The 20,076-nt window shown below is 45.0% G+C and overlaps 1 protein-coding gene and 1 long non-coding RNA gene across 2 annotated transcripts in view; one reads left to right on the forward strand and one right to left on the reverse strand.

Moving 5' to 3' along the window:
- The window catches only part of CACNA2D2 (calcium voltage-gated channel auxiliary subunit alpha2delta 2), a 430,484-nt gene that overhangs the window by 245,890 nt on the left and 164,518 nt on the right, over nucleotides 1–20,076 (forward strand). The gene's annotated exons all lie outside the window — the stretch shown is intronic.
- LOC140532005 (uncharacterized) overlaps nucleotides 14,081–20,076 on the reverse strand; it is a 38,753-nt gene continuing 32,757 nt past the window's right edge. Inside the window, exons 2-3 of the long non-coding RNA XR_011976447.1 lie at nucleotides 17,030–17,105; nucleotides 14,081–14,361 (exon numbers count right to left, since the gene is read on the reverse strand). This is a non-coding gene — a long non-coding RNA (uncharacterized lncRNA). The remainder of the gene's footprint in view (nucleotides 14,362–17,029; nucleotides 17,106–20,076) is intronic.

Raw genomic sequence — 20,076 nt, forward strand, 5'->3', positions numbered from 1 at the left:
TAAGCACTAAGGATACAAATATGAGCCAGTCCTTGTCCTCAAGGAGCTTACATTCTCAGAGGAGCTGGAAAAGGAGCAGATCAGGGAGGACACATGATGGGGAGATAGCCAGAAAGTGGTGTGGAAGCCTCTTCTAGTCAAGAGAAGGCAAAGGTGGTTGGTCAGAGTCCAGCATCCCACAGGTGGGGTCCACAGTTGAGAAAGGAAGGGGACTGGAGATGGGAATGATGGTTGGAGTGGAGGCAGCATGATATAAAGATGGCCAGAAAGTACGTGGGGAGCCATGCTGGTCACCATTCGATATCACAGATATAAATAAGATACGATCCTTGCCCTCACAGAGTTAGTTCACAGTCTAGTAAAGGGATAAGAGAAATAGACATATGATCCAAAGTGCTTCCGGGGCTCCAAAGAAGAAGCCGTCACCTCCACTGAAAAGATCAGGGAGGGCTTTCGGTAGGAGGTGGCATTTGTGTACCTGATTGGGATGGGACACGGACCCAAGTCTAAAAGTTCATATAAGAAGTCTATCTCTGATCCCTGGAGAAAATAAGGAAATGTAGCCCCCCTCCCTCTTCTTGATCTCAGAACTCTGTTCTTTCTCCCTCTTTAAAAACTCCCAGCTAATTCCTCACACCAAATGTCTTTAACCAGGAGGCACCAAGGCAGCTTCTTACCTGATCATTGTATAGCCCTGGATCTCAGAGCCAAAGTTTTCTCATCCTCACAGTGAGGAAGCTGGACTAGATCATGGACAGTGAGGGAGTTGGACTAGATCATGGGTGGGGAGCCTGTGGCCTCAGGACTAGGCAGATGATTTCTAAAGGCCCAACCAGTTCCTCCAGGAAGCTTTACTTGTTGCCCTTTCCTCTGCCCTTTACCCTTTGGAGAGATTTCCCCTCTTTGGCCTCACAAAGCACTTTGTTTGGTAACTCTCCAATGTACTTACATTGTTTTTTATTAAACAACATCGTCTGTGTTGGTGCCCTTAATAGAACAAGCTCTTTAATGGCTGGAACTATGTCTTATCTAAACTTTCCATCTCCCCCACTATCTAGCAGAGGGATCATGTACACAGAAGACCTTCAATAAATCTTGGGTTAATAGAGTTACCGTTGGAAAGACCCTTAGAAATCATTGAGTCCAACCTCCTCCTTTAACAGATGAGGAAACAGGAGCTCAGAGGAGCAAGGTGATTAGCCTAAGGTTGGAGGTAGCACAGTCAGGTTTCAAACCCCAATTCCACCTCCAAATCCAACAGTCTTTCCACCATTCCATGATGGTACCGTGTGATATCATGTTATCTGGTCCCTCTGCCCTCTCTGGTAGTCAGTCTCATGCTCTAAGGTCCCCAAGTCTGACATTCTATGTGTCTGTGTTCTAAGGTCCTTCTGTAGTCTGCCATTTTGTGAATCTATGATTCTAAATAAGGAGAAGCTAAGTGATGCAGACTTCATCTTCCTGAGTTCAAAAATGGCCTCAGACATTAGCTGTGTGACCCTGGGCAAGTCACTTAACCTTCTTTGCCTCAGTTTCCTCGTATTCAAAATGAGCTGGAGAAAGAAACGGCAAACCATTCCAAGTATCTTTACCAAGAAACCTCAAAATGGGGCCAAAAAGACTTGAACATGATTGAAAAACAACTCAACAACCACAAGAGGATTCTAAATGAGAGGGGTAAGATCAGAGAACATATTTGCTTAAGGCCACAGGGCAAGTGGGGGCAGAGCTAGAACTGGAACCCTAGCCTCCCAGCTCCCTGTCTGGTGTCTCCTCTATCCTTGTGTTCCTCTTGCCTCTGTACTGCTTCCCACATCCTCATTCTGATTCTAGTCTAAGAAAGAGAAATGGTTATTACTGTTAATTAATAATTGATGTACAATCACAATAAGTAATTACTATGGAATTACAGGCCATAGTACATTGGAGTCTAGTATGATAATTATGACTAAAGTAATTCATAATGTTTATGCAAATATACTGTGATGGCATTCCTTCTGCGCAATGGGAATGCTGCGCCTTCCTCATTGTGGCCGTTCTTTCTAAAGGCTCAGTCCAGAGGAAAGTCCATCCCCTAGTCTCAGCCTTAGCTTCCTCATCTGCAAAGATACACTAGTGACTGTGACTCAGTGATTCCTGCCATCTCTTATGGTTCTAAGGCCTTTGGCTATGACCTCAAGTTACCTGGATTGTAGACCAAGGCCCTTCCCTTCCCTTCCTGGGGTTGAGGTCCTGTCCTGAACCATGCCTCCCCCAAGCCATCTCCTCAGGTGCCTGAGACCTGTGGTATTTTCATCTCTCTCCTCTCCCCCTCCCCCCCTGCCCCTGTGTGGGGACACCAGCTCAAGAATTCCTCCCAATCTCCCAGACTCCAGAGGCTGTGAATTAGGAAAGCGGGATCCCTCACATATTTGGGGGCAAAGGGGAGGGGTGAGGTGATAAAATATGTGAAAGGCAGGGGGACCAGGGATTGCCACAAGGTACACATGGCCTTTCTATGATCACTTATCACAAATCCCTCCCTCTTTCCTCTGAGCAGCAGCGATGGGCTCCAGGTCACCCACTCCCCATTCTAGACTGCTCAAAAGCCTCTTCTCCTATTTCCCAGGACATTTTTAAAAAAGAAAATAGGGAGATAGTGAGAAGATGGAATATGGGTTAGGATACAGGATCCAGGTCATCCCAGGGGAAACAGTTTAGCCAATATGGGGCTACTGGGGGCCTCCCTGAGAGAAGATATATGCCCTCTTGAAAAAGGAGCTCCTCCTGAAGCTTCCTCAGAAGTCAGTCAATCAACACGCATTGATTAAGTATCTTCTGTATGCTGGGTATTAGAAATACAAAAACAGAAGTGAGACAATCTTTGCCCTCAAGGGAGAGGCATTCTATTGAAGAGGAAACATGGAGATATATGCATGTATACAAATTATATACATAGTAAAAACAAGATACTTCCAAGGAGAAAGGCTCAAGTAGCTGGTACTTTGACAGAACCTAGGAAATCTAAAAGATAGAGCTGAGCAGGGAGTGCATTTTGGGCATAGGGGGACAGCCAGAACAAAGATATGGGGATGCCAGGCAAAATGGTATGTATGTAGAAGAGCAGAAGAGTCTGTTTGGCCAGCTAGAGAGTACCTGAAGGGGAATGATGGGTAATGAGCCTGGGAAGGTAGGCTGGATCCTGACTGTGATGGACTTGTCCTATGTCTGTCTGTTCTACCCCCTTCTGAATGGGGGTGGACCTTCATGGCATCTTAGTCTCAGAGAAGCACAAGAGTCTAATAATGGGGGTGGGGGAGAAGAAGAAGAAGAGGAGAAAGGGAGGGGGAAGAAAGAGAACAGGAAGAGGAGAAAGAGGAAGGAGAGGAGGAGGAGGAGGAGGAAGGAGGAAGGAGGAGAAGGGGGAGGAGGAGGGGAAGAAAGAAGAGGAGGAAGAAGGGGGGAAGGGGAGGGGGAGGATTGCAGGGCCAGGGTGGACCTATGATTCCACTGGCATAGGGAACCCCTGGATGGAAAAGCACCCTCTACCAAAGCATCTTCTGGACCGCTCAGAGAGCACTGAGAGGTTAGGTGATTTGCCTGTGATCACACAGCTGATACATGTCTAGCATGGCAGCATCATAAGTATTTCAGGTTTTATTGTTGATGTGGTTCGAAGGTCCTTCCCATCTCTGAGATTCTGTTCCACGTTCTCAGATCCCCTCCAGCTCTGACTTTCCACATTCTAAGGTCCCTCCCGGGCCTGACATTCTGAGTTCTGTGTTCTAAGTCCAAATCCTGAAATGCTATGACTGAACCATTTAGAAAGCCCTCTGCACACCCGGAGCACCGTGTCCATCCTAGCTGTCATCAGCGGCATTCTTCTTCTGCTCGGGTCCCCTCCGGCTCTGACCTCCCATGTCCTTCCTCTCCCTGATCCTCTGCCCTGGAGGTTCTAGGAGCCAGCCCAACAGCCACAGTCCTCACTGGCCTTCACCTCCTTTGGGTCTTCAGCATCTTGACTTGGGTGATTGTTTTCAGAGTAGCTTTTGCTGCTTTTTGATGCCGCTCCCAATATGGGAAGCATTTACCACTGACGATGATTACAGCTGTCTGCGCATCCTTTGTTATGCAGGCCCGGCCAGCATGTTTACCCACAGTGTTTCTGGCACGTGGGTCTCACAGTGTGTTTAGCTTTGTCAATACCAGCTGGAAGTCTGTCTATTTAAAGTGTAGCAGAATGATGAGGGCCTGCCCAGTAAAGCCTCCCATGGTGCGTGCGTGCGTGTGTCTGTGTGTATGTATGTGTGTGTGTGTGTGTGTATGGGGTCAGGGTGAGGGGGGAGCAGGAGTCAATCCTTACACACCGAATGACCAGGCTCCGTGTTTTGACTGCCATGGTGTCTATGTCCAGGTTGTCTCCTCTCGTAGCACTGTGCATTTTGAGAGGAAGGATCGTCTTCTACGGGTTTATATCCCCAGCACTTAACACACACTTAGTAAGTGCGTGTTGACTGATGGATGGATTGATTCTTTGTTGCCCTCCAAATGACCTTCCCATCTCCTCTTCTTCCTGTTGAGGTGTCTTTCAGGTAGACTACAAGACCAAAGGCAATGCCAGCCCTCCAGGCTCATCACCAGTGGCTGTGTCGTCCAGGACTCTGACTCAGGGGAGGTCACAGCCTGCAGAGCTGAGCAGGGCTGACCATATGGGTCACAGAAGCCCTTTCATCCAGTCTGGCCCAACCCACTCATTTCACAGAGACGGTGTAGTATAGTGAAAGCATCTCAGGACTTGGGAGTCAGGAAGACCAGAGATTGAATCCTATGAGTAAATCAATGCTTACTAGTTATGAGACCCTTGACAAGGCTCCTCACATTTCTGAGAAACCTGTTTCCTCATCTGTCCAATGAGGGGGCTAGATCTGAGGACTTCAAAGGTCCTTCACAGCTCGAAATTTGTGATCCTAAGAAACGAAGGACCAGGGAGATTCGTCACCTAGAAAGTAACAGAGTCAGAATTTGGACCTGGGAACCTTCTTCTAAACTCAGTTGTAAAGAATCCTTTGGAGGAGGGAGAAGGGCATCCAGTCCCATGTTTTCTTTGGCGTGGGGAACTCACAGTGAAGAAACTCCCCTAAATGATGCTGATAACCCTAGAGCTTTCCAACATCTGTGTCTTTGCTCCCATTTTATCCTGGAATACCCGCCCATATCCAATTTCTACCTTTCCCTTAGAGCCCTTCTCAAATGCCACCTCTGCCATTTATAGTCCTAGAGAGTCACCAAGTGCACTAAGATGCTAAGTGACTTGGCCAGCTGGTATTTGTCAGAAGGATTTGTCGAGGGCTTCCTCACACACACACACTCTCTCTCTCTCTCTCTCTCTCTCTCTCTCTCTCTCTCTCTCTCTCTCTCTCAGAGAAAGCTTAGAGGAAGGCGATCTTTGTCCTGATGCAAGAACCCAGAACTTAAGTCTAGAAGAGCCCTTAAATTTCATCCAGTGTAACCTCTCCATTGCCCTCTATGCCATCCTCAAGAGGTAGTCATCCCTGCTTTCATGTGAACACACAAAGTTACTCGGGTAGAAGGTGAAAAGGGGCAGATAGGAAGATGAGTGTAGTTTTGTCAATACCAGCTGGACATTTGTCTACTTAAAGTGCAGCAGAGTGATGAGGACCTTCCCAGTTATGCCTCCCAGGGAGAGTGTGTGTGTCTGCGTACGTATGGGGGCATAGATGGGAGAGGGCAGAGGGTCAGTTCTTACACATTGAATGACCAGACTCCATCAGGTATCATTCCAGGGTCTATGGATTTCTAGGTATGGGTAATCCCTTCACCAACACAGATTACAACCCCTCTCTGCTTTACCATGTGGTCTTTAGGAGTTACTGTGCCTGAAAAACTTATCACACAATCTTGTCACAAACACCTCAAAGCTTAACTTGCTGCTTGTCCCTCATTCTTGAAGAAGACTGTGACATCAGGAAGATGATGCCATGACTTGCAAGTGAATTGGATTTAAGTGAAGTAGGGCTGTGCAAGGTCACCAGCCTCACTTTCTCCTCCGGAGTCACCTGGGTCTGGTGACCAGACATAGATCAGAGTGATTGGAGATGGCTCCCTGAAGCTTAAAAAAGGATGTTCTTAGATGACAAGCAGACCCATCCCAGGATCCGCCCTTAAAGCCTCTCTAGCTTGGCAGGATCTCTGAGAGAGTGCGGTGCAAACTCTACCCTTCAAAGACTCAGAATCGCCTTCCTAACGCAACGAGACAAAGCAGGCGGACTTATGCAGAAGGTCAGAGCGACAGTGCGTATGTTTTGAGCTTTTTGTTCATAAAATGCTTTATATACATTATTTCATTTGATCTTCATAATTTCTTGTGAGGTAGACAGGTCAAATATTCTTAGTCCCATTTCACAGATGGGGAAATTGAGCTCAGAGATATGATAGTCATGCCCAAAGTGACATGGCAGAGCTAAAATTCCAACCCAGGTTTTCAGACCCCCTAATCTAGGGCTCTTCTCCTAAGCAATGCTGCCTTCCACTAGCAGAGCCCTATATGGAGACCCAAATCAATAAGGTTCCATCTCAGACCCTGACTGGGTCTTCTTCCATGCTTCCTACAAGGACAAGAATTCATCTCCAGGTCTGAGCCCAAGTTCACAGTTGAGTACAGGTCAATGTTTGATGGATCCTAGGTAGGAAGGAGAGAAGGGGTATTGAGAGAGGAAGGGAGGAGATAGACAGGGTTGGTTATAGGGAGGCTACAGTCTCCCTATATTGTCCACTCAAGTTAGGGATGGGCCCAAACATCCCCCTTGTTGACCTGTTAGAATTTCCGAACATGTAGCCACATGAAATCATCTCTCCCTATTACATTTTCTTAATGTGTTTTCTTTAAGTGGGCTCTCCAGGATAACTTAATAGAGCACCATAGGCGTTTCTTCATCTTCAGCGGCTCGTCCAGATCATACCCCACTGTCTGCATTTAGAGAGTGTCTGTAAATAACATAATTGACAAATTAAGTTATGTCTCAGAGGAGAAGGGACACAGCAGAGTGGAACTAGGTGGCTTCACCTGAGACTCTGAAGGAGAATGAGAATTAGCAGAGGGGGAAGGGGAAATGAGGAAGGCTGACCTTGGCTAAAGAAGTGGGTCAGGGGAAATGAATATAGACTGCTTACCACCTGCCTACAACAATCCAAATAGCCTCCCATCTCCGCTCTCTCTCAATACAAGCCTTCTTTCATATAGTTGACAAAGTTACTTTTCTTACTTACAGATCTAGACATGACACTCCTCTGCTCAAAACACTTTAATGTCTCCCTATTGCCTACCAAGCAAATTTCAAACTCCTTAACCTTGTATGTAAGGTCCTCCAACCACAATCAAGTCCAATACTCTCTTTCAACAAATAGTTATTACCTTTCTAGACTTTTCCTACACAGCACCCTTCTACATGCTGTACTCCAGCCAAACTAGATTACTATTCTAACCACCACCACTATTTCAAAAATAATTGCTCATGTTTATATAACACTTTAAGAATGTACTTTAACGAGAACATGATCTCATTTGAGTTCTCTGTTCTAGAACTTTCTCTCTTTTGTATCTCTGCTCATACTGTACCCGATCATAGGAATGTCCCTCCTTTCTTAGCCTTCCCTTCCTTTAAAAATCAGCTCAAAGGTCACCTCCTCTAGGGACCCTTCCCTGCTCCCATCCCAGCCTCCTTTTCCCCCAGTCATTTAACACTGTCCTCATTTGTGTTATGGTTTTATTTTATATATAGGTTTCATTCCTGTAAGGTCTATGAGATCAAAGAACAGTCATCTAAAATCTCCTTCTTCCCCCACTGCAGAGTACCATGCTCTACATACTTAACAAATGTTTATTGGATTAAATTAAAGTTATTGAAGATGAATTAGTCAAGGTGTGAAGAAGCATAGAATCTGTGATCTTAAAGGTCATTCGGTCCATCAAAAGTCAATCACCTAGGCTTTATGAAGTGCCTACTGCATGCTAGGCACTCTGCTAAGCATTGAGGACATAAGGACAAATGCCCTCAAGTGCCTCACATTCTGAAAGAGAAAACAGCATAAACACATGCAGGCATATGGAAAACATTCACAAAGCAAACACAAGGTCACCTTGGAGTGGAAGACAATGGCAGCCTGGTGGAGATAGGTGGAGACAGGTGAAGAAGGGTCTTCTGCAGATAGCAGTCCTTGAACTGAGTCTTGAAAGAAACCAGAGGTTCCCAGATTCAAAAGGGAGGAGGCAAAACATCTGTGGCAGGGGGGACAGCCAATGTGAAGGCCCACACCTGAGAGGTAGAGCATCCCACGTGAGGAACCACAAGAAGACCCATGTGACAGGAAAATATCCCACACACAGAGGATAATGATGTATAATAAGCCTGGAAAGGCAGAATGGGGCCAGGTTATGAAAAGCATTAATTCCAAGCAGATTTATATTTGATCCTAGAGGTAATAGGGAGCCACCAAGTTTATCAAGAGGGGAGAGGTGACATTCTCAGTCCTTTTCTATGAGAAAAGCATTTTGACATCTATATGGAGGATAGATCAGGATGTGGAGAGGTTTCAGGCTGATAGACCCATTAGCAGGCTATTGTACGTAATGATGGCCTGAACCAAAATGGTTGCTATGTGAATGGGGATGGAGGGGAAGGGGAGAGAGAAGCAAGAGATGTCAGGGAGGAAGAAATGACAGTATTTGGTGACTGATTAGAGGATATGAGGGAAGAATGAGGGTCGAGATCAAGGATGGCATGGAGGTTGCTAACCTCACCTCAGAAACCAGAATATCACTCACAATGGAAACAGGAAAATTCAAAAGAGGGGCAGTTCTATGGGGAAAGCTAATGAGATCGGTTTGGGATGTATTGTGTTGGAGACATCTATAGGATGTCCAGTTCAAAATATCTAATAAGGAGTTAGTGATGCAAGCCTGGAACCCAGTCAGAAAATAGGGGCTGTACGTATCTAGGTCTAGGAGTCTGCTGCATAGAGACAATAATTAAACCCATGGAAGCTCTCACCAAGTGAGAGAGTGTAAACACAAAGGAGGAAAGGTCCAAAACAGAGCTTAAGGGGACTACTAGGCTTGAAAAGGATATTGATCCAGCAAAGGCAACTAGTCAGAGTCATCCAAAAGACAGGAGGAGCATCTAAGGGAGAGCAGTGTGTACAGCATCACCAAAGCCAAGAGAAGAGAGAGCATCCAGGAGAAGGAATCAACAGAATGAAATGCCACAGAGAGCTCAAGAAGAATGAGGACTGAGAAAAACCCACTGGATTTGGCAATTAAGCAATCACCGGTAACTGGAGAAAGCTTCAGTGGAGTGATGAAATGAGAAACCGGATTGCAGAGATTTAGAAGACAGAGAGGAGAGGAGTGGAGGGAATGAGTGTAGATGGCTCCTCCAAGAAGTTTAACTGAGAAGGAGACGATCGATAGAGGATAAGAGGTGGCAGGGATGGTAGATTCTGGCGAGTTTTCTAAGGATAAGAGAGACTTGGGTGTGCACATTATACACAACAGCTAAGGAACAAACAGATATAGAGACCCTAAAGATTATGGGGGATGAGAACATCAAAGATGCATGTAAAAAAGTTGAACCTGGTGAGGAGAGGGGTTACCTGTTCATCCCAGACTGTGGCCAAAGGAGGAAATGGTAGGGGATGGTGCCAAGGACTTGTGAGTTAAGGAGCAGAGAGGAGGGAGTTCATGGCACATGCTTCCATTTTCTCAGTCAAGTATGAGACAAGGGCCTCCCTGAAACATGAATCTTCCCTAAAGCACTCCCAAAAGGATTGCCATCCTATCTCTTCTTGAACATCCCACTAGGGATGAGGAACTCACCACCTTCTAGGGCAACCTGTTCCATGTGTGGAAAATTCTAATTGTTCAGAAGTGTTTCCTTTATTAGACTGGAATCTGTCCCCCTGTAACGTTCACCTCTTTGTCTTGTTTCTGCCATCTGAGGCCACACAGAACAACCTAACCTTTTCTGGACTTGGAGACAGATTTCAAGACCTCCCCAAAGAGATGTTGACACCCTACTAGGGCAAAACCTAGCTGTTTAGGATCTCCCTCTTATCTATAGAGGTGTGATTAGATCTCCTCTCCAGTCAGTAGGATGTATTTAAGCTCCTTGAGGACAGGCAAAGTCTCTGTTTTTAAATCGTTATATCCCTCCGACCGAGTACAGCCCTTTGCACATAACAAATATTTAATAAATCTTTAGAGTTGTTGAACTGCAGCATTTGTATGTTTACATACAGAAACATACAGGAAGTTGGATGCCAGGATTCAAATTGTGGTTCTGACATCAAACTGATGTATGACCTTGGACAAGTCCATTCCCTTCACAGAACCTTAGATTCCTCTTCTGTATACTAGGGAAGGAGGGTGGCATAGACAAGATGGGCTCTGAGGTCTCTTCTAGCTCTAAAGTTGTTATCTCTGAACCTGTGATCATAGGAGTTTCTAATATTTTGATTTAAAAGAATTCATTGCAGGAATTCCCCTAAGGACATGTATTAGGGAACACTTTGTTAGCCTCCCTCAGGCACAGGAAGGCTTTGAAAGTGATAAAAACCATTTTAAATAACTTCTGTGATTCCAGCTAGTCTTTTCTGCCATTGATCCGCCCAAGTGCCCTGCACATAGTAGGCACTTAAGAAATGTTTGTTGACTGACTGACTGATCTGAGTTGGTTTAATCAGTCATGGACCAGTCAGGCCTGGCAGACAAATGGGAGCTGAGAGATTGACTGGATCCCGAAATGGCCTCACGCAGTCCAAGCAGGATACAAAGGAAAGGCTGACATACAAACATGAAATTTCTTCTGTATGTAGATTGTACTTTGTGTGTGTTTCTGCACGTGACTCTGTGTAGTTGTGTGTGTGATTGTATATGTGCTGCTAAGTGTGTGTCTGTGTAGTTGTACATGACTGTGCATGTCTCTGTGTGCAGCAGTTGTGCGTGTACACAACTGTTCGTGAAGCTGTGTTGTGTATATCTGGGGTGTGTCTGTGACAGATCATGCATACATTCAAGTATATGTCAGTCAATAAACAATCATTAAGTGCCTTTGTGTGTCCATGGGGGCCCTTGTAGCATTACATAGGTCTGGATACCTTGAATGAAGATGCCCGAGTGTCTGTGCAGACCTGGTCGCAGCCATAGAAGCATTTCTATGTAGCTAGCTAGGTGTGCTGCTGTATGTTTCTGTGTGCATCTGTGCAGTCTACGTGTCTAAAAGTGTATCTGTAATGCCTTACATGCAGCTGAAGTTATGCATGTATGTGGCTGGGTGGCTATCTATGTATGTCTGAAGACATTCTTCCAATGCTTTCTTGGTCCTTTTCCCCCTCCCTTCATTCTCCCCTCTTTCTCCTCATCCTCTTCCTTTCTCTCCTCTTCCCTCTACTTCTCCTTTCCTTTTGTCAAAGCCCAAAGTACTATGTGTGTTCATGGTTTGGGATCCACTTCAGTCCTCATCTTCCTATTATTATCCCTACCAGGGGCAGAAACAGGTGTCTAACTGCCATGAGTGAGTGGGATTTGGGTTTCCATGTTTTCCTGACACCCATTCCCCATTATTTTAAAAGCTACAGGGCCAACTCAGAGACAGAATACTTTTCCAAAAGTTTAGTGGAGGGCTAAGAGAATAGTAGATTCTAGAAAGTTCTTGGGAGGCCGCCAAACCCCACCCTGCCCCTGGGAGTTCGCTTGACTCTTTCAATATCCAGCAAGGATTCTTGGAATCAATACCAATGAACCTCCTTATGGAACTAGAACATTCCTTTTAGATCTTAAAAAGTAAGGGATTGATGAGTGTGAGTCCTCTGCCCCACCCCAGCTCTTCTCTCTCTCTCTCTCTCTCTCTCTCTCTTTCTTTCTCTCTCTCTCTGCCTGCAGCTGGCAAAGCAAGTCCTTCCACATACCCCTAAAATATTACCCGGGATGCCCTCTCCACAGACACCCTGGGTAATCCAGCGGGTACCCATGAGCCAAATCTAACACTCTTTCCCATTGCTGCTTTGAACTAGGTCCCTGGGAGCCTTGAGGAACATGTTCTCCATGTTTGGACTGGATTTAGGTTATGTACTGAGTAGAGAGATAAACCAGGCACCCCCATTTTACAGTCTGAGGGAGGAATGGATTTGTGTGACTGTGGGTCAGTCAGAGGTAGGGTAGGCACTGTCTCTGGTCTTCAAATCCTGGCTCATGCCTAGCCACAGGACATTACCAGAAGGGGTAGTGGCCCTTCCCCCTCTAAGTCACCCACACGTAAGTCAGACACCATGGGGAAGGCCCAGATACATGTCTCAGAAAAAGCTGGTCAAAAGCTGGTCAGTTAATTAACATAATGGACTGCCCCTCCCCTGACCTGCCTGATGTCTGCATCATGAATGCACGTACATACAAATGCATACAAACTTTCTGCAGAGATGGAGCAAGAGGAATAGCCTGAACAAGGAAAGCTAGGACAGACAAAAACTCTCACTGTTGTTGTTCAGTCATTTCAGTCATGTCTGATTCTGTGACCCCATTTGGGGTTTTCTTGGTAAAGATACTGGAGTGATTTGTCATTTCCTTCTCCAGTTCATTTTACAGAGGAGGAAACTGAGGCAAATATGGTTAAGGGACCTGCTCAAGGTCACACAGCTAGTGAATATCTGAGGCTAGATTTGAACTCAGGTCTTTTGACTCCAGGTTCAGCGTTCTACCCACTGAGATACCTCACTGCCTGCAAACTGTATGTAGGAGGTATTAAAACCATTTTTGAAAATTCCCTATTAAATTTGATCTTATTAGATTAAACCTAGCCTCATGTCCAGCCTCCCCAGATCCTCTTGGATCCCCCATAACTGTCCTCCCAAGTTCTGTGTGGTCTGTAAATCTGATAAGCCTTCTAACTCTGCCTTCATTCAAATCCTTTATAAAAATGGTGAGCAGCACATTTCTGTCTATACAAATCCTCTTCATCACACTGTAGCCCTTGAGATTTCTTTATACTCTGTCTACACAATATAGTATACAATATAGCAGGGGGAACCCGCTCTGTTTCTTGTCATCTGGCTCCATGAAGACTACAAAGTGCCTGAAAGAAAGACTATGTCCCCCCCTTCTCTGTCTCCCCAATAGAGCCCAGCATTATTTGCAGCTGGCATTCAGTAAGAGGCAGTTTAGCCTAAGAAACAGAGTGCTAGATCTGAAGTCAGAAATATCTTGGGTCAACTGCCATCTCTCCTACTCATTAGCCATAGACCAATTACTCAACTTCCCTGTGCCTCAGCTATTCCACCTGTAAAATGGGAATTATAATAACAGAGGCCCTTACTCCTGGAGCTATTGTGAAAATCAAAGGAGATGATGTATGCAGACTTTATGGCAAACTTTAAAACATTATGTAAACATACGTTATGATTAATCCTGTTTGTTGATTGAATGGATGGATGCTTGAAACCTGAGAAACATAATGATACAGTGAAAAGAGGGCTGAGTTTGGTGTCAGGAGGACAGATGTGTGAGTACCTCTGCCACTAACTGTGTGACCTTAGACAAGTCACTTTAAACCTCTCTGAGGCTCAGTTTCCTTCTCTATCAAATGGTGTTAGGAACATGTACACTACCTACATCACAGGATTATTAAGAGAAAAGTGATTGGTAAATCCTTAAAACCCTGTACATAAAGATGAGTTTGTTTGGGCTATCATTCCTGGCTTTCTCAGGGCACCTTGCAAGGTATCCCTCCCTCCCACATCCCTATCTCCTCTCACCCCAGGTCCCCATTACAGAGTCAACCTGACTGACCCTGAGCCACTATTTCCATCAGAAGAAACAATTCACAGGCATCCAGCCAAGAGCTGAAAGACAAAAAAGAAAACCCAGAGCAAGGGTCAGAGCCCTGGGAGTGAATGGAGCCAGGGTCCTCAGAGCTGGACCATGTCTAGTGCTGGGGGGAGAGGACGGAGCTGTTTTAGAAGAAATCAAGCCTGCCAGGGGATGCTAGTGACAGAAGAAGCCTCCCAGCCCTTAGTTAGACAGGAGACATTTAAACAGGTTTGCAAATGAGCTTTGCCTTTCTTTGATGGAGATGGATGAATGGATGGTCCATGTGTTTGCCTTACTAAATGTCTTGCGTCCCTCTCTAAGCTGTGTGCTGGTACCTGCTGGACCGAGATGCACAGTCTGCTTGAGGGGGGTCTCACAAGATGAGGTTTGCCTCTCCTTTTTAAAAACCAAGACCACAGTTGCTTTAGCATCATTTCCTTGATTCGGTGAGGATACTGAAAGATGACTGTCGCTAGATGGAAATTCCCAGGGAAATCATTTTCATCCTATTAAAAAACAAAAGTATTTTTGGAAACTGAGTGTTTGGCATAAAACCATACAACCCCCGCCTTTCCCTCTCCCTTCTTTTCATCTCTACTTCCCTTCCTGCTTCTCACATCTTCATATACCCACAGATGATGAGGAATGATATTACTAATAATAATTAAAATGGTAACATTTGTGATTCTCCCCATTATTATGGCAGCTCATAGTCATATAACACTTTGCGATTAAGCCCCTTGAGGGAAAGGACTGTTTTGTGTTTGCCTCTGTACCCTGTCTAGCACGTTGCTCAGTGCAGAATGGAGACTTAATAAGCATGTGTTGATTCCCATTAAATTCACAAGCTCTTTCAGAACCATGTTCTCATTGGGCGTTCTCTTGGAGACAAAGCAGAGACTTAAGCCCTGGTCTTCTGATCCCACATCCCGTGTGCTTTCCTTTCTTGTCCACTTCTGCTTTTCTCTCTGATACAGTCACATCCCATTCAATAGATGCAGGGTTAGTCACTGGGGAGAGAGGACACAAGCAGAAGATTCCTTCTCTCCAGGAGCTTACATCATAGTGAGGAATGTACAGGTTGAGCGGTAAGAAGGGAGAGAATCAGGGAGAGCAACACACAGTAGGTACATCCAACTGAATCTTGAAGGTATCTTTTTTTTTTTTTTTTTTTTTGGAGAGGGGCAGGCAAGGCAATTGAGGTTAAGTCACTTGTCCAAGGTCACACAGCTTGTAAGTGTGTCAAGGTTGGATTTGAACTCAGGTCCTCCTCACTCCGGGGTAGGTGTTCTACTCCTGCGCCACTTAGCTGCCCCTGAAGGAATCATTTTTTTTTTTAATTTAAATAATTAAATTAATTTTAAAATAAATTTAATGTTTTTTTAATTTCTGAATCCTTATCCAGAAAGATAGGGATAAGGAGAGAGTGCAGACTAAACTATGGAGGAATGGTTCTGGAAAGGTAGGGAACTGGGAGAGGAAATGTCAAGGTCAAAGAGCAGCTGTAACAGATGACAGACCAGTTTGGCTTAGACATGGAGTGCATGAAAAAGGAAAGCATGAAATAAGGCTGGAGAGGTGGGTGGGAGCCAGATGGTAGGGGGAGCATTAAATGCCTTGGTCCTGAGGAGGGCCCTTGGATTTCATGGGCTTTTGTTTTTCCCCTTGGGTCCACTGACCCCAGAGAATCACAAGAACCCAGCCACAGAAACTTTTACTAGACAAGCCCAGTGGCCTTCTGTATACCGAACAGGTATTTTGTGCTCTCTGTGTGTACTTCTGTGCACACATCTGTTCCTAGGATCGTAGTATCTAAAGTTGAGTCATAAGATCAATAGACCTTAGGAGTCATCTCTCGTACAAACCTCTCATTTTAAAATGAGGAAGCCAGGGCCCAGAAAGGGGCAGCCCAGAAGGGATCTTAGAGAGAATCAAGTCTAACTCACCTCCTTATAGACATGGGGAAAGAGACATGGAAAAGTGGATGACCTTGACAAAGGTCACTCATTAAGAAGCAGAGCCTGCCTTTGAATTCATGCCCTCTGACTCCCAATCCAGGAATATTTCTGCCATGATACAATAGTGCCTCCATTTCCCTTTATGTACTGTTTCTGTCTTAAACCTTTTCCCTTGTGAAAGCAAACTGGGATGTATAACAGAGGGAAATAGCAGGAGGGAAGGTGGGCTCAGGACCTGAATCGAGGGTTCCCAAGCACAGTAACTGCTAAAGAAATTACCTAGGAATAGGACAGCTAATCTCTGAACCCAGGAAACCAAGCAAGCTCAGAGACCAGGAAGGTCAGAGGCCAGCCCTTCGGCCAAACGTTAAAGCCTTGGTCAGATTTGGATTAAATTGCAAAGAAAGTTTCTTAAGTTATGTTCAGTCTTTTCCTAGGAAATTTCTTCAGAGGAACTAATCCACAGGAAGTTGGAGTCCTTAGCAGCCCAGCTCAGGGTAGTGATTCCTAGGTCTGCCTACAGGGGTGGGGAACCTGTGGTCTTGAGGCCACATGTGGGCCTCAAAGGGCTACCCTTGAGGACCTAGAGAGCCATATGTGGCCTCAAGACTGCAGGTTCCTCACCCATGATTAGGAGGAGGAAGAGGAAGTCCTAACAGAAGACACTTCCTCTTCCGTTCATTCTCACAAGCAAGATTTACCATTGGCTAAGGGCAAAGAAGTCATATTTGCGTAGAAGTGGATGATATTGACAGAAGCCAGGCCTCCTATAAGGACCCCCGATATTCCACAATCCAAATTCTCAAAACTGTCCAATGAAAGGGAGAAAATTATCAGAGGAATAATTCTTCACCTTACAGAAGAATTCACAGGAAGGTTGCTTTAAACATGGGAAAGTCCAGGTTGACCTAAAGCATTTGTTCTCAGCAGGATATACTGAGCATCTGAAAGCAGGGACCATTTCATCTTTGCTTTCGTACCCCCAATGCCTAATACAGTGCCTGGAATATGGAAGGTGTTTAATATATGCTTGATGAATTGAAATGAATTAAAATAATTGAATTGCATTGAACAGATTTTGTTTACCTTCACTTACTACATTGCCAAAAAAAGGTTTCAGGGGCAAAACCAGAGCTCTTTTCAAATGAAGGAAACGTAGCATAGAAGTGATGGGTCTCATCGGGAAAAATAGACTCTGTTTGTATACATGACTTACACATGACATGAGGCACCCCCGCAGGTCTGTAGGTGTCTCTCCTTTGCACACAGATGATGCTGGTGATCAGGACTGACTGTATGTGAACAAGAGGGGATGTCATGAGAGATGAGTGAGCAGAGAGTTGTACAAATGGCAGCATCACAGATCTCCTGGTATAGTCTCAGAGATTCTGATGCTTCTGGTTTTTGTCAGCAAGGTACCCAGTTAGTCAGTTTCACCCAGATCCATGTGCCACACGCGTCCTCAGGAAAAGGGAAGAAAAATAAAAGTTTCCAGCCAGCCCTCATAGACTCATTCTGTGGGGAATGTGTCTCAGGTACTGCTAAGCAGGCAGCTAAGCATGTCATCTATTAAGAGAGACAGAAATGGAAAAGGAGGAAAAACAGCTGGAGAAATCCATTCCCCTCCCCTGCATGCAGGGAGCCAGTCATAGGAATTTAAAAGCTAAAAATGGACACCCTGTTGACTCAGCTGACTAGATCAGCAGTGCCTTTAATCACAGGGAAATGGCTCCCTCCCTTTGCAGTGCATGTGCGTGTCAGACAGAAGGACAGACAAAAAGACAGATGGACGGTCACCTCATGCCTTGTCTGTGCCACAGAGCAAGCTAATCTCTGTCCAATAATTGTTCTTCATTTGGTTTTCTTTGCCTAGTTATAAAATAGGAGAAATTTCAAAACTGATTAAATTCAGCTATCCTGGGGAGACATTACCACGCTCTCTGATTGTTCCAAGTGTCCAGGATTAAAACAAAAGACCCCTACATTCCCCATGTCACTTTCCATTAGGGATACAGCAAGAACGTAGAAGGTGGGCTCTACCTGAAGGGCATGACTGCACATGTGTGGGTCTGTGTGCATTTCTTTACATTGACTTTATGTCTGTAAGGATAGGACATTCAGTCTGCAGCACTGAAGGAAATGTGCTCCTTGTTGAGATCACAGATCTATTTGAACATATATAGGGCATGAGTTTATAATTGTATGTCAGTCTGTGGCTCTGTGTGTATATACTATGATTCTTCAGTACCTGGATATATGTGTACTATTAGCCTAGAGGCATGAGTGTGTGTTTCTCTGTGGGTAGGTGTGTCTGTATGTGTATTTTTCACCCTTTCCCTCCTCATGAGTGTGTACATGTGCCTCTATGTGAGTGTGTTTGTGTGTGTGCACGTGAATGCATGGGCACATCACAGCAGCTCTGAAGGTCCCAGATAACCCATCTGCATGCTGCTCTGTGCAGGAACGGAGAAAGCGGTAGACTAACTGCCTGAGTCACAAGCATTTCATCTCATAATCTACAGATGATGGCGATGACCTTTAGTTCCTCACACTGGCATGTACCTGGGTCTCGTTTTTATTAAATATTCTGGCACTGAAATCTCTTACTAATCTAATCTCCCCATGGGGCTTCTGTGTAATTATCTCATTCTACAAAATATTGCATCTGTCATAGATTTCTTCCCCTTTCCTTCTCTTCCCCATAAGGGGGGGAAAGGAGAATGGATCCAGGGGAAAGCAAGACGACTTGCCCTTGAAAGGAAGCCACAGGCATATGGGGGTAGAGTGAAAGGATAAAGGTCACTGGTGACCTTGACAAGACTTTAAGACCTTGCCAGCACTGCAGGCATCCCCCTCCCTAAGCCAAGGGAAGAGTCAGGGACATTCCAAAGAATCAGATCAGTGTCCTTCATATCCTGTACATCATTCCAAGGGCAGGAGCAGGAAGCCAGCCGTCTAGAAGAGAGACCTTGGGACAGACTGCCAACCATGCATAATTCATAGGTAATAAGCATTTATTAAGTGCTAACTGTGTGCCAGGCACTCTGCTAAACCTTGAGAATATAAATACAAGCAAAAAGAAAGATAGTCCCTGCCCTCAAGGAGCTGATGACATTCTAATGGAGGAGATAGGGGTGGGAGAAATGATGGAGAAGTCTTAAAAGCACAGCTGGGATGGAGATGAATCATGGCTCTTCTGGGCCCATCTCCACAGTGGAGGCCCCAAAAGCACACTGACCAGTTGGAGGAGGAGGCTGGCATAATGGAGGGATATTACAGAGGGAAAAGTTGTCAAAAACTGAGGAAGGAAGTTCCAGCCTGCAAGGGTAGCTCTGGGGTAAGAGGGCAGCAGGGTCATGGCAACAGTCCTTCCAGTTAGAAGCAGGGACAGGGATAGGAATGAGGCAGGGGTAGTCCGGGCCTGTCCCTCCAACAAGAGGAGGGAGCTTGGCATGGTAGAAGGATATTGCAGAATGAGAAGGCCCCCAGACATTAAGGAATGTTTCAGGAAAAGAGGTCAGCTGAGTCATGGCAGCAAAAGCCTAAGGCAAAGTCTTCTGACTCCCGAACCAATGAGATAATCAATTAGCAATTATTAAGCACCTCCTGTGTACCCTGTCCATGGCACATATCTGTTACCATGACTGATTCTTGCTTTTCCAACGCTTGAGTATTAGGTGACTCTACTTCCTTCCTCTGCTCCTCCTTTTCACACCCTCCCCATGTGTCCCAGGGCTCACAGGGAGTCATGTAATAAATATTCTTGTTATATTATTACCTTTTGGGGGAGGGGTTTAGTACCACAATCTTTTTCAGATCTCTGCTTTCTCTGATCTCTTATAGTACAGGCCCTTTTAAGAAAAAAGTTAAATAAAACCGACTATGACAACTGATGACATATCCAACATTCGGCATGTGTTGGCCCAACCTCTCTCCTGAAAGGTGAGAAGGACATTTCTTTAATTGTCTCACAGGACCAATTTGGTTATTGCTTTTCATCTGAGTTTAAATATGTGTTGGATTTTTTTCCTTATTTCACTTTTTGTATCATTCTTTTTCTCCTTTCTTTAGTCTATGTCAGTTCATTAAAAAGTCTTTCCATTTTTCTCTGAATTTTACATTTCTCATTTTATCCTTATGCCAATGAGACAGCATTGCTCATAATCATCCATCCTCTTTCTTTGTAAAATTTTACAAATGAGTTTATATTCCAAATTGATAGTGCCTTTTTCCACCCTGTCTCCCTCTCTCTATTTTGCAAGT

This window comes from Notamacropus eugenii, chromosome 1 (assembly GCF_028372415.1).
Source record: "Notamacropus eugenii isolate mMacEug1 chromosome 1, mMacEug1.pri_v2, whole genome shotgun sequence".
NCBI lineage: Eukaryota > Metazoa > Chordata > Mammalia > Diprotodontia > Macropodidae > Notamacropus > Notamacropus eugenii.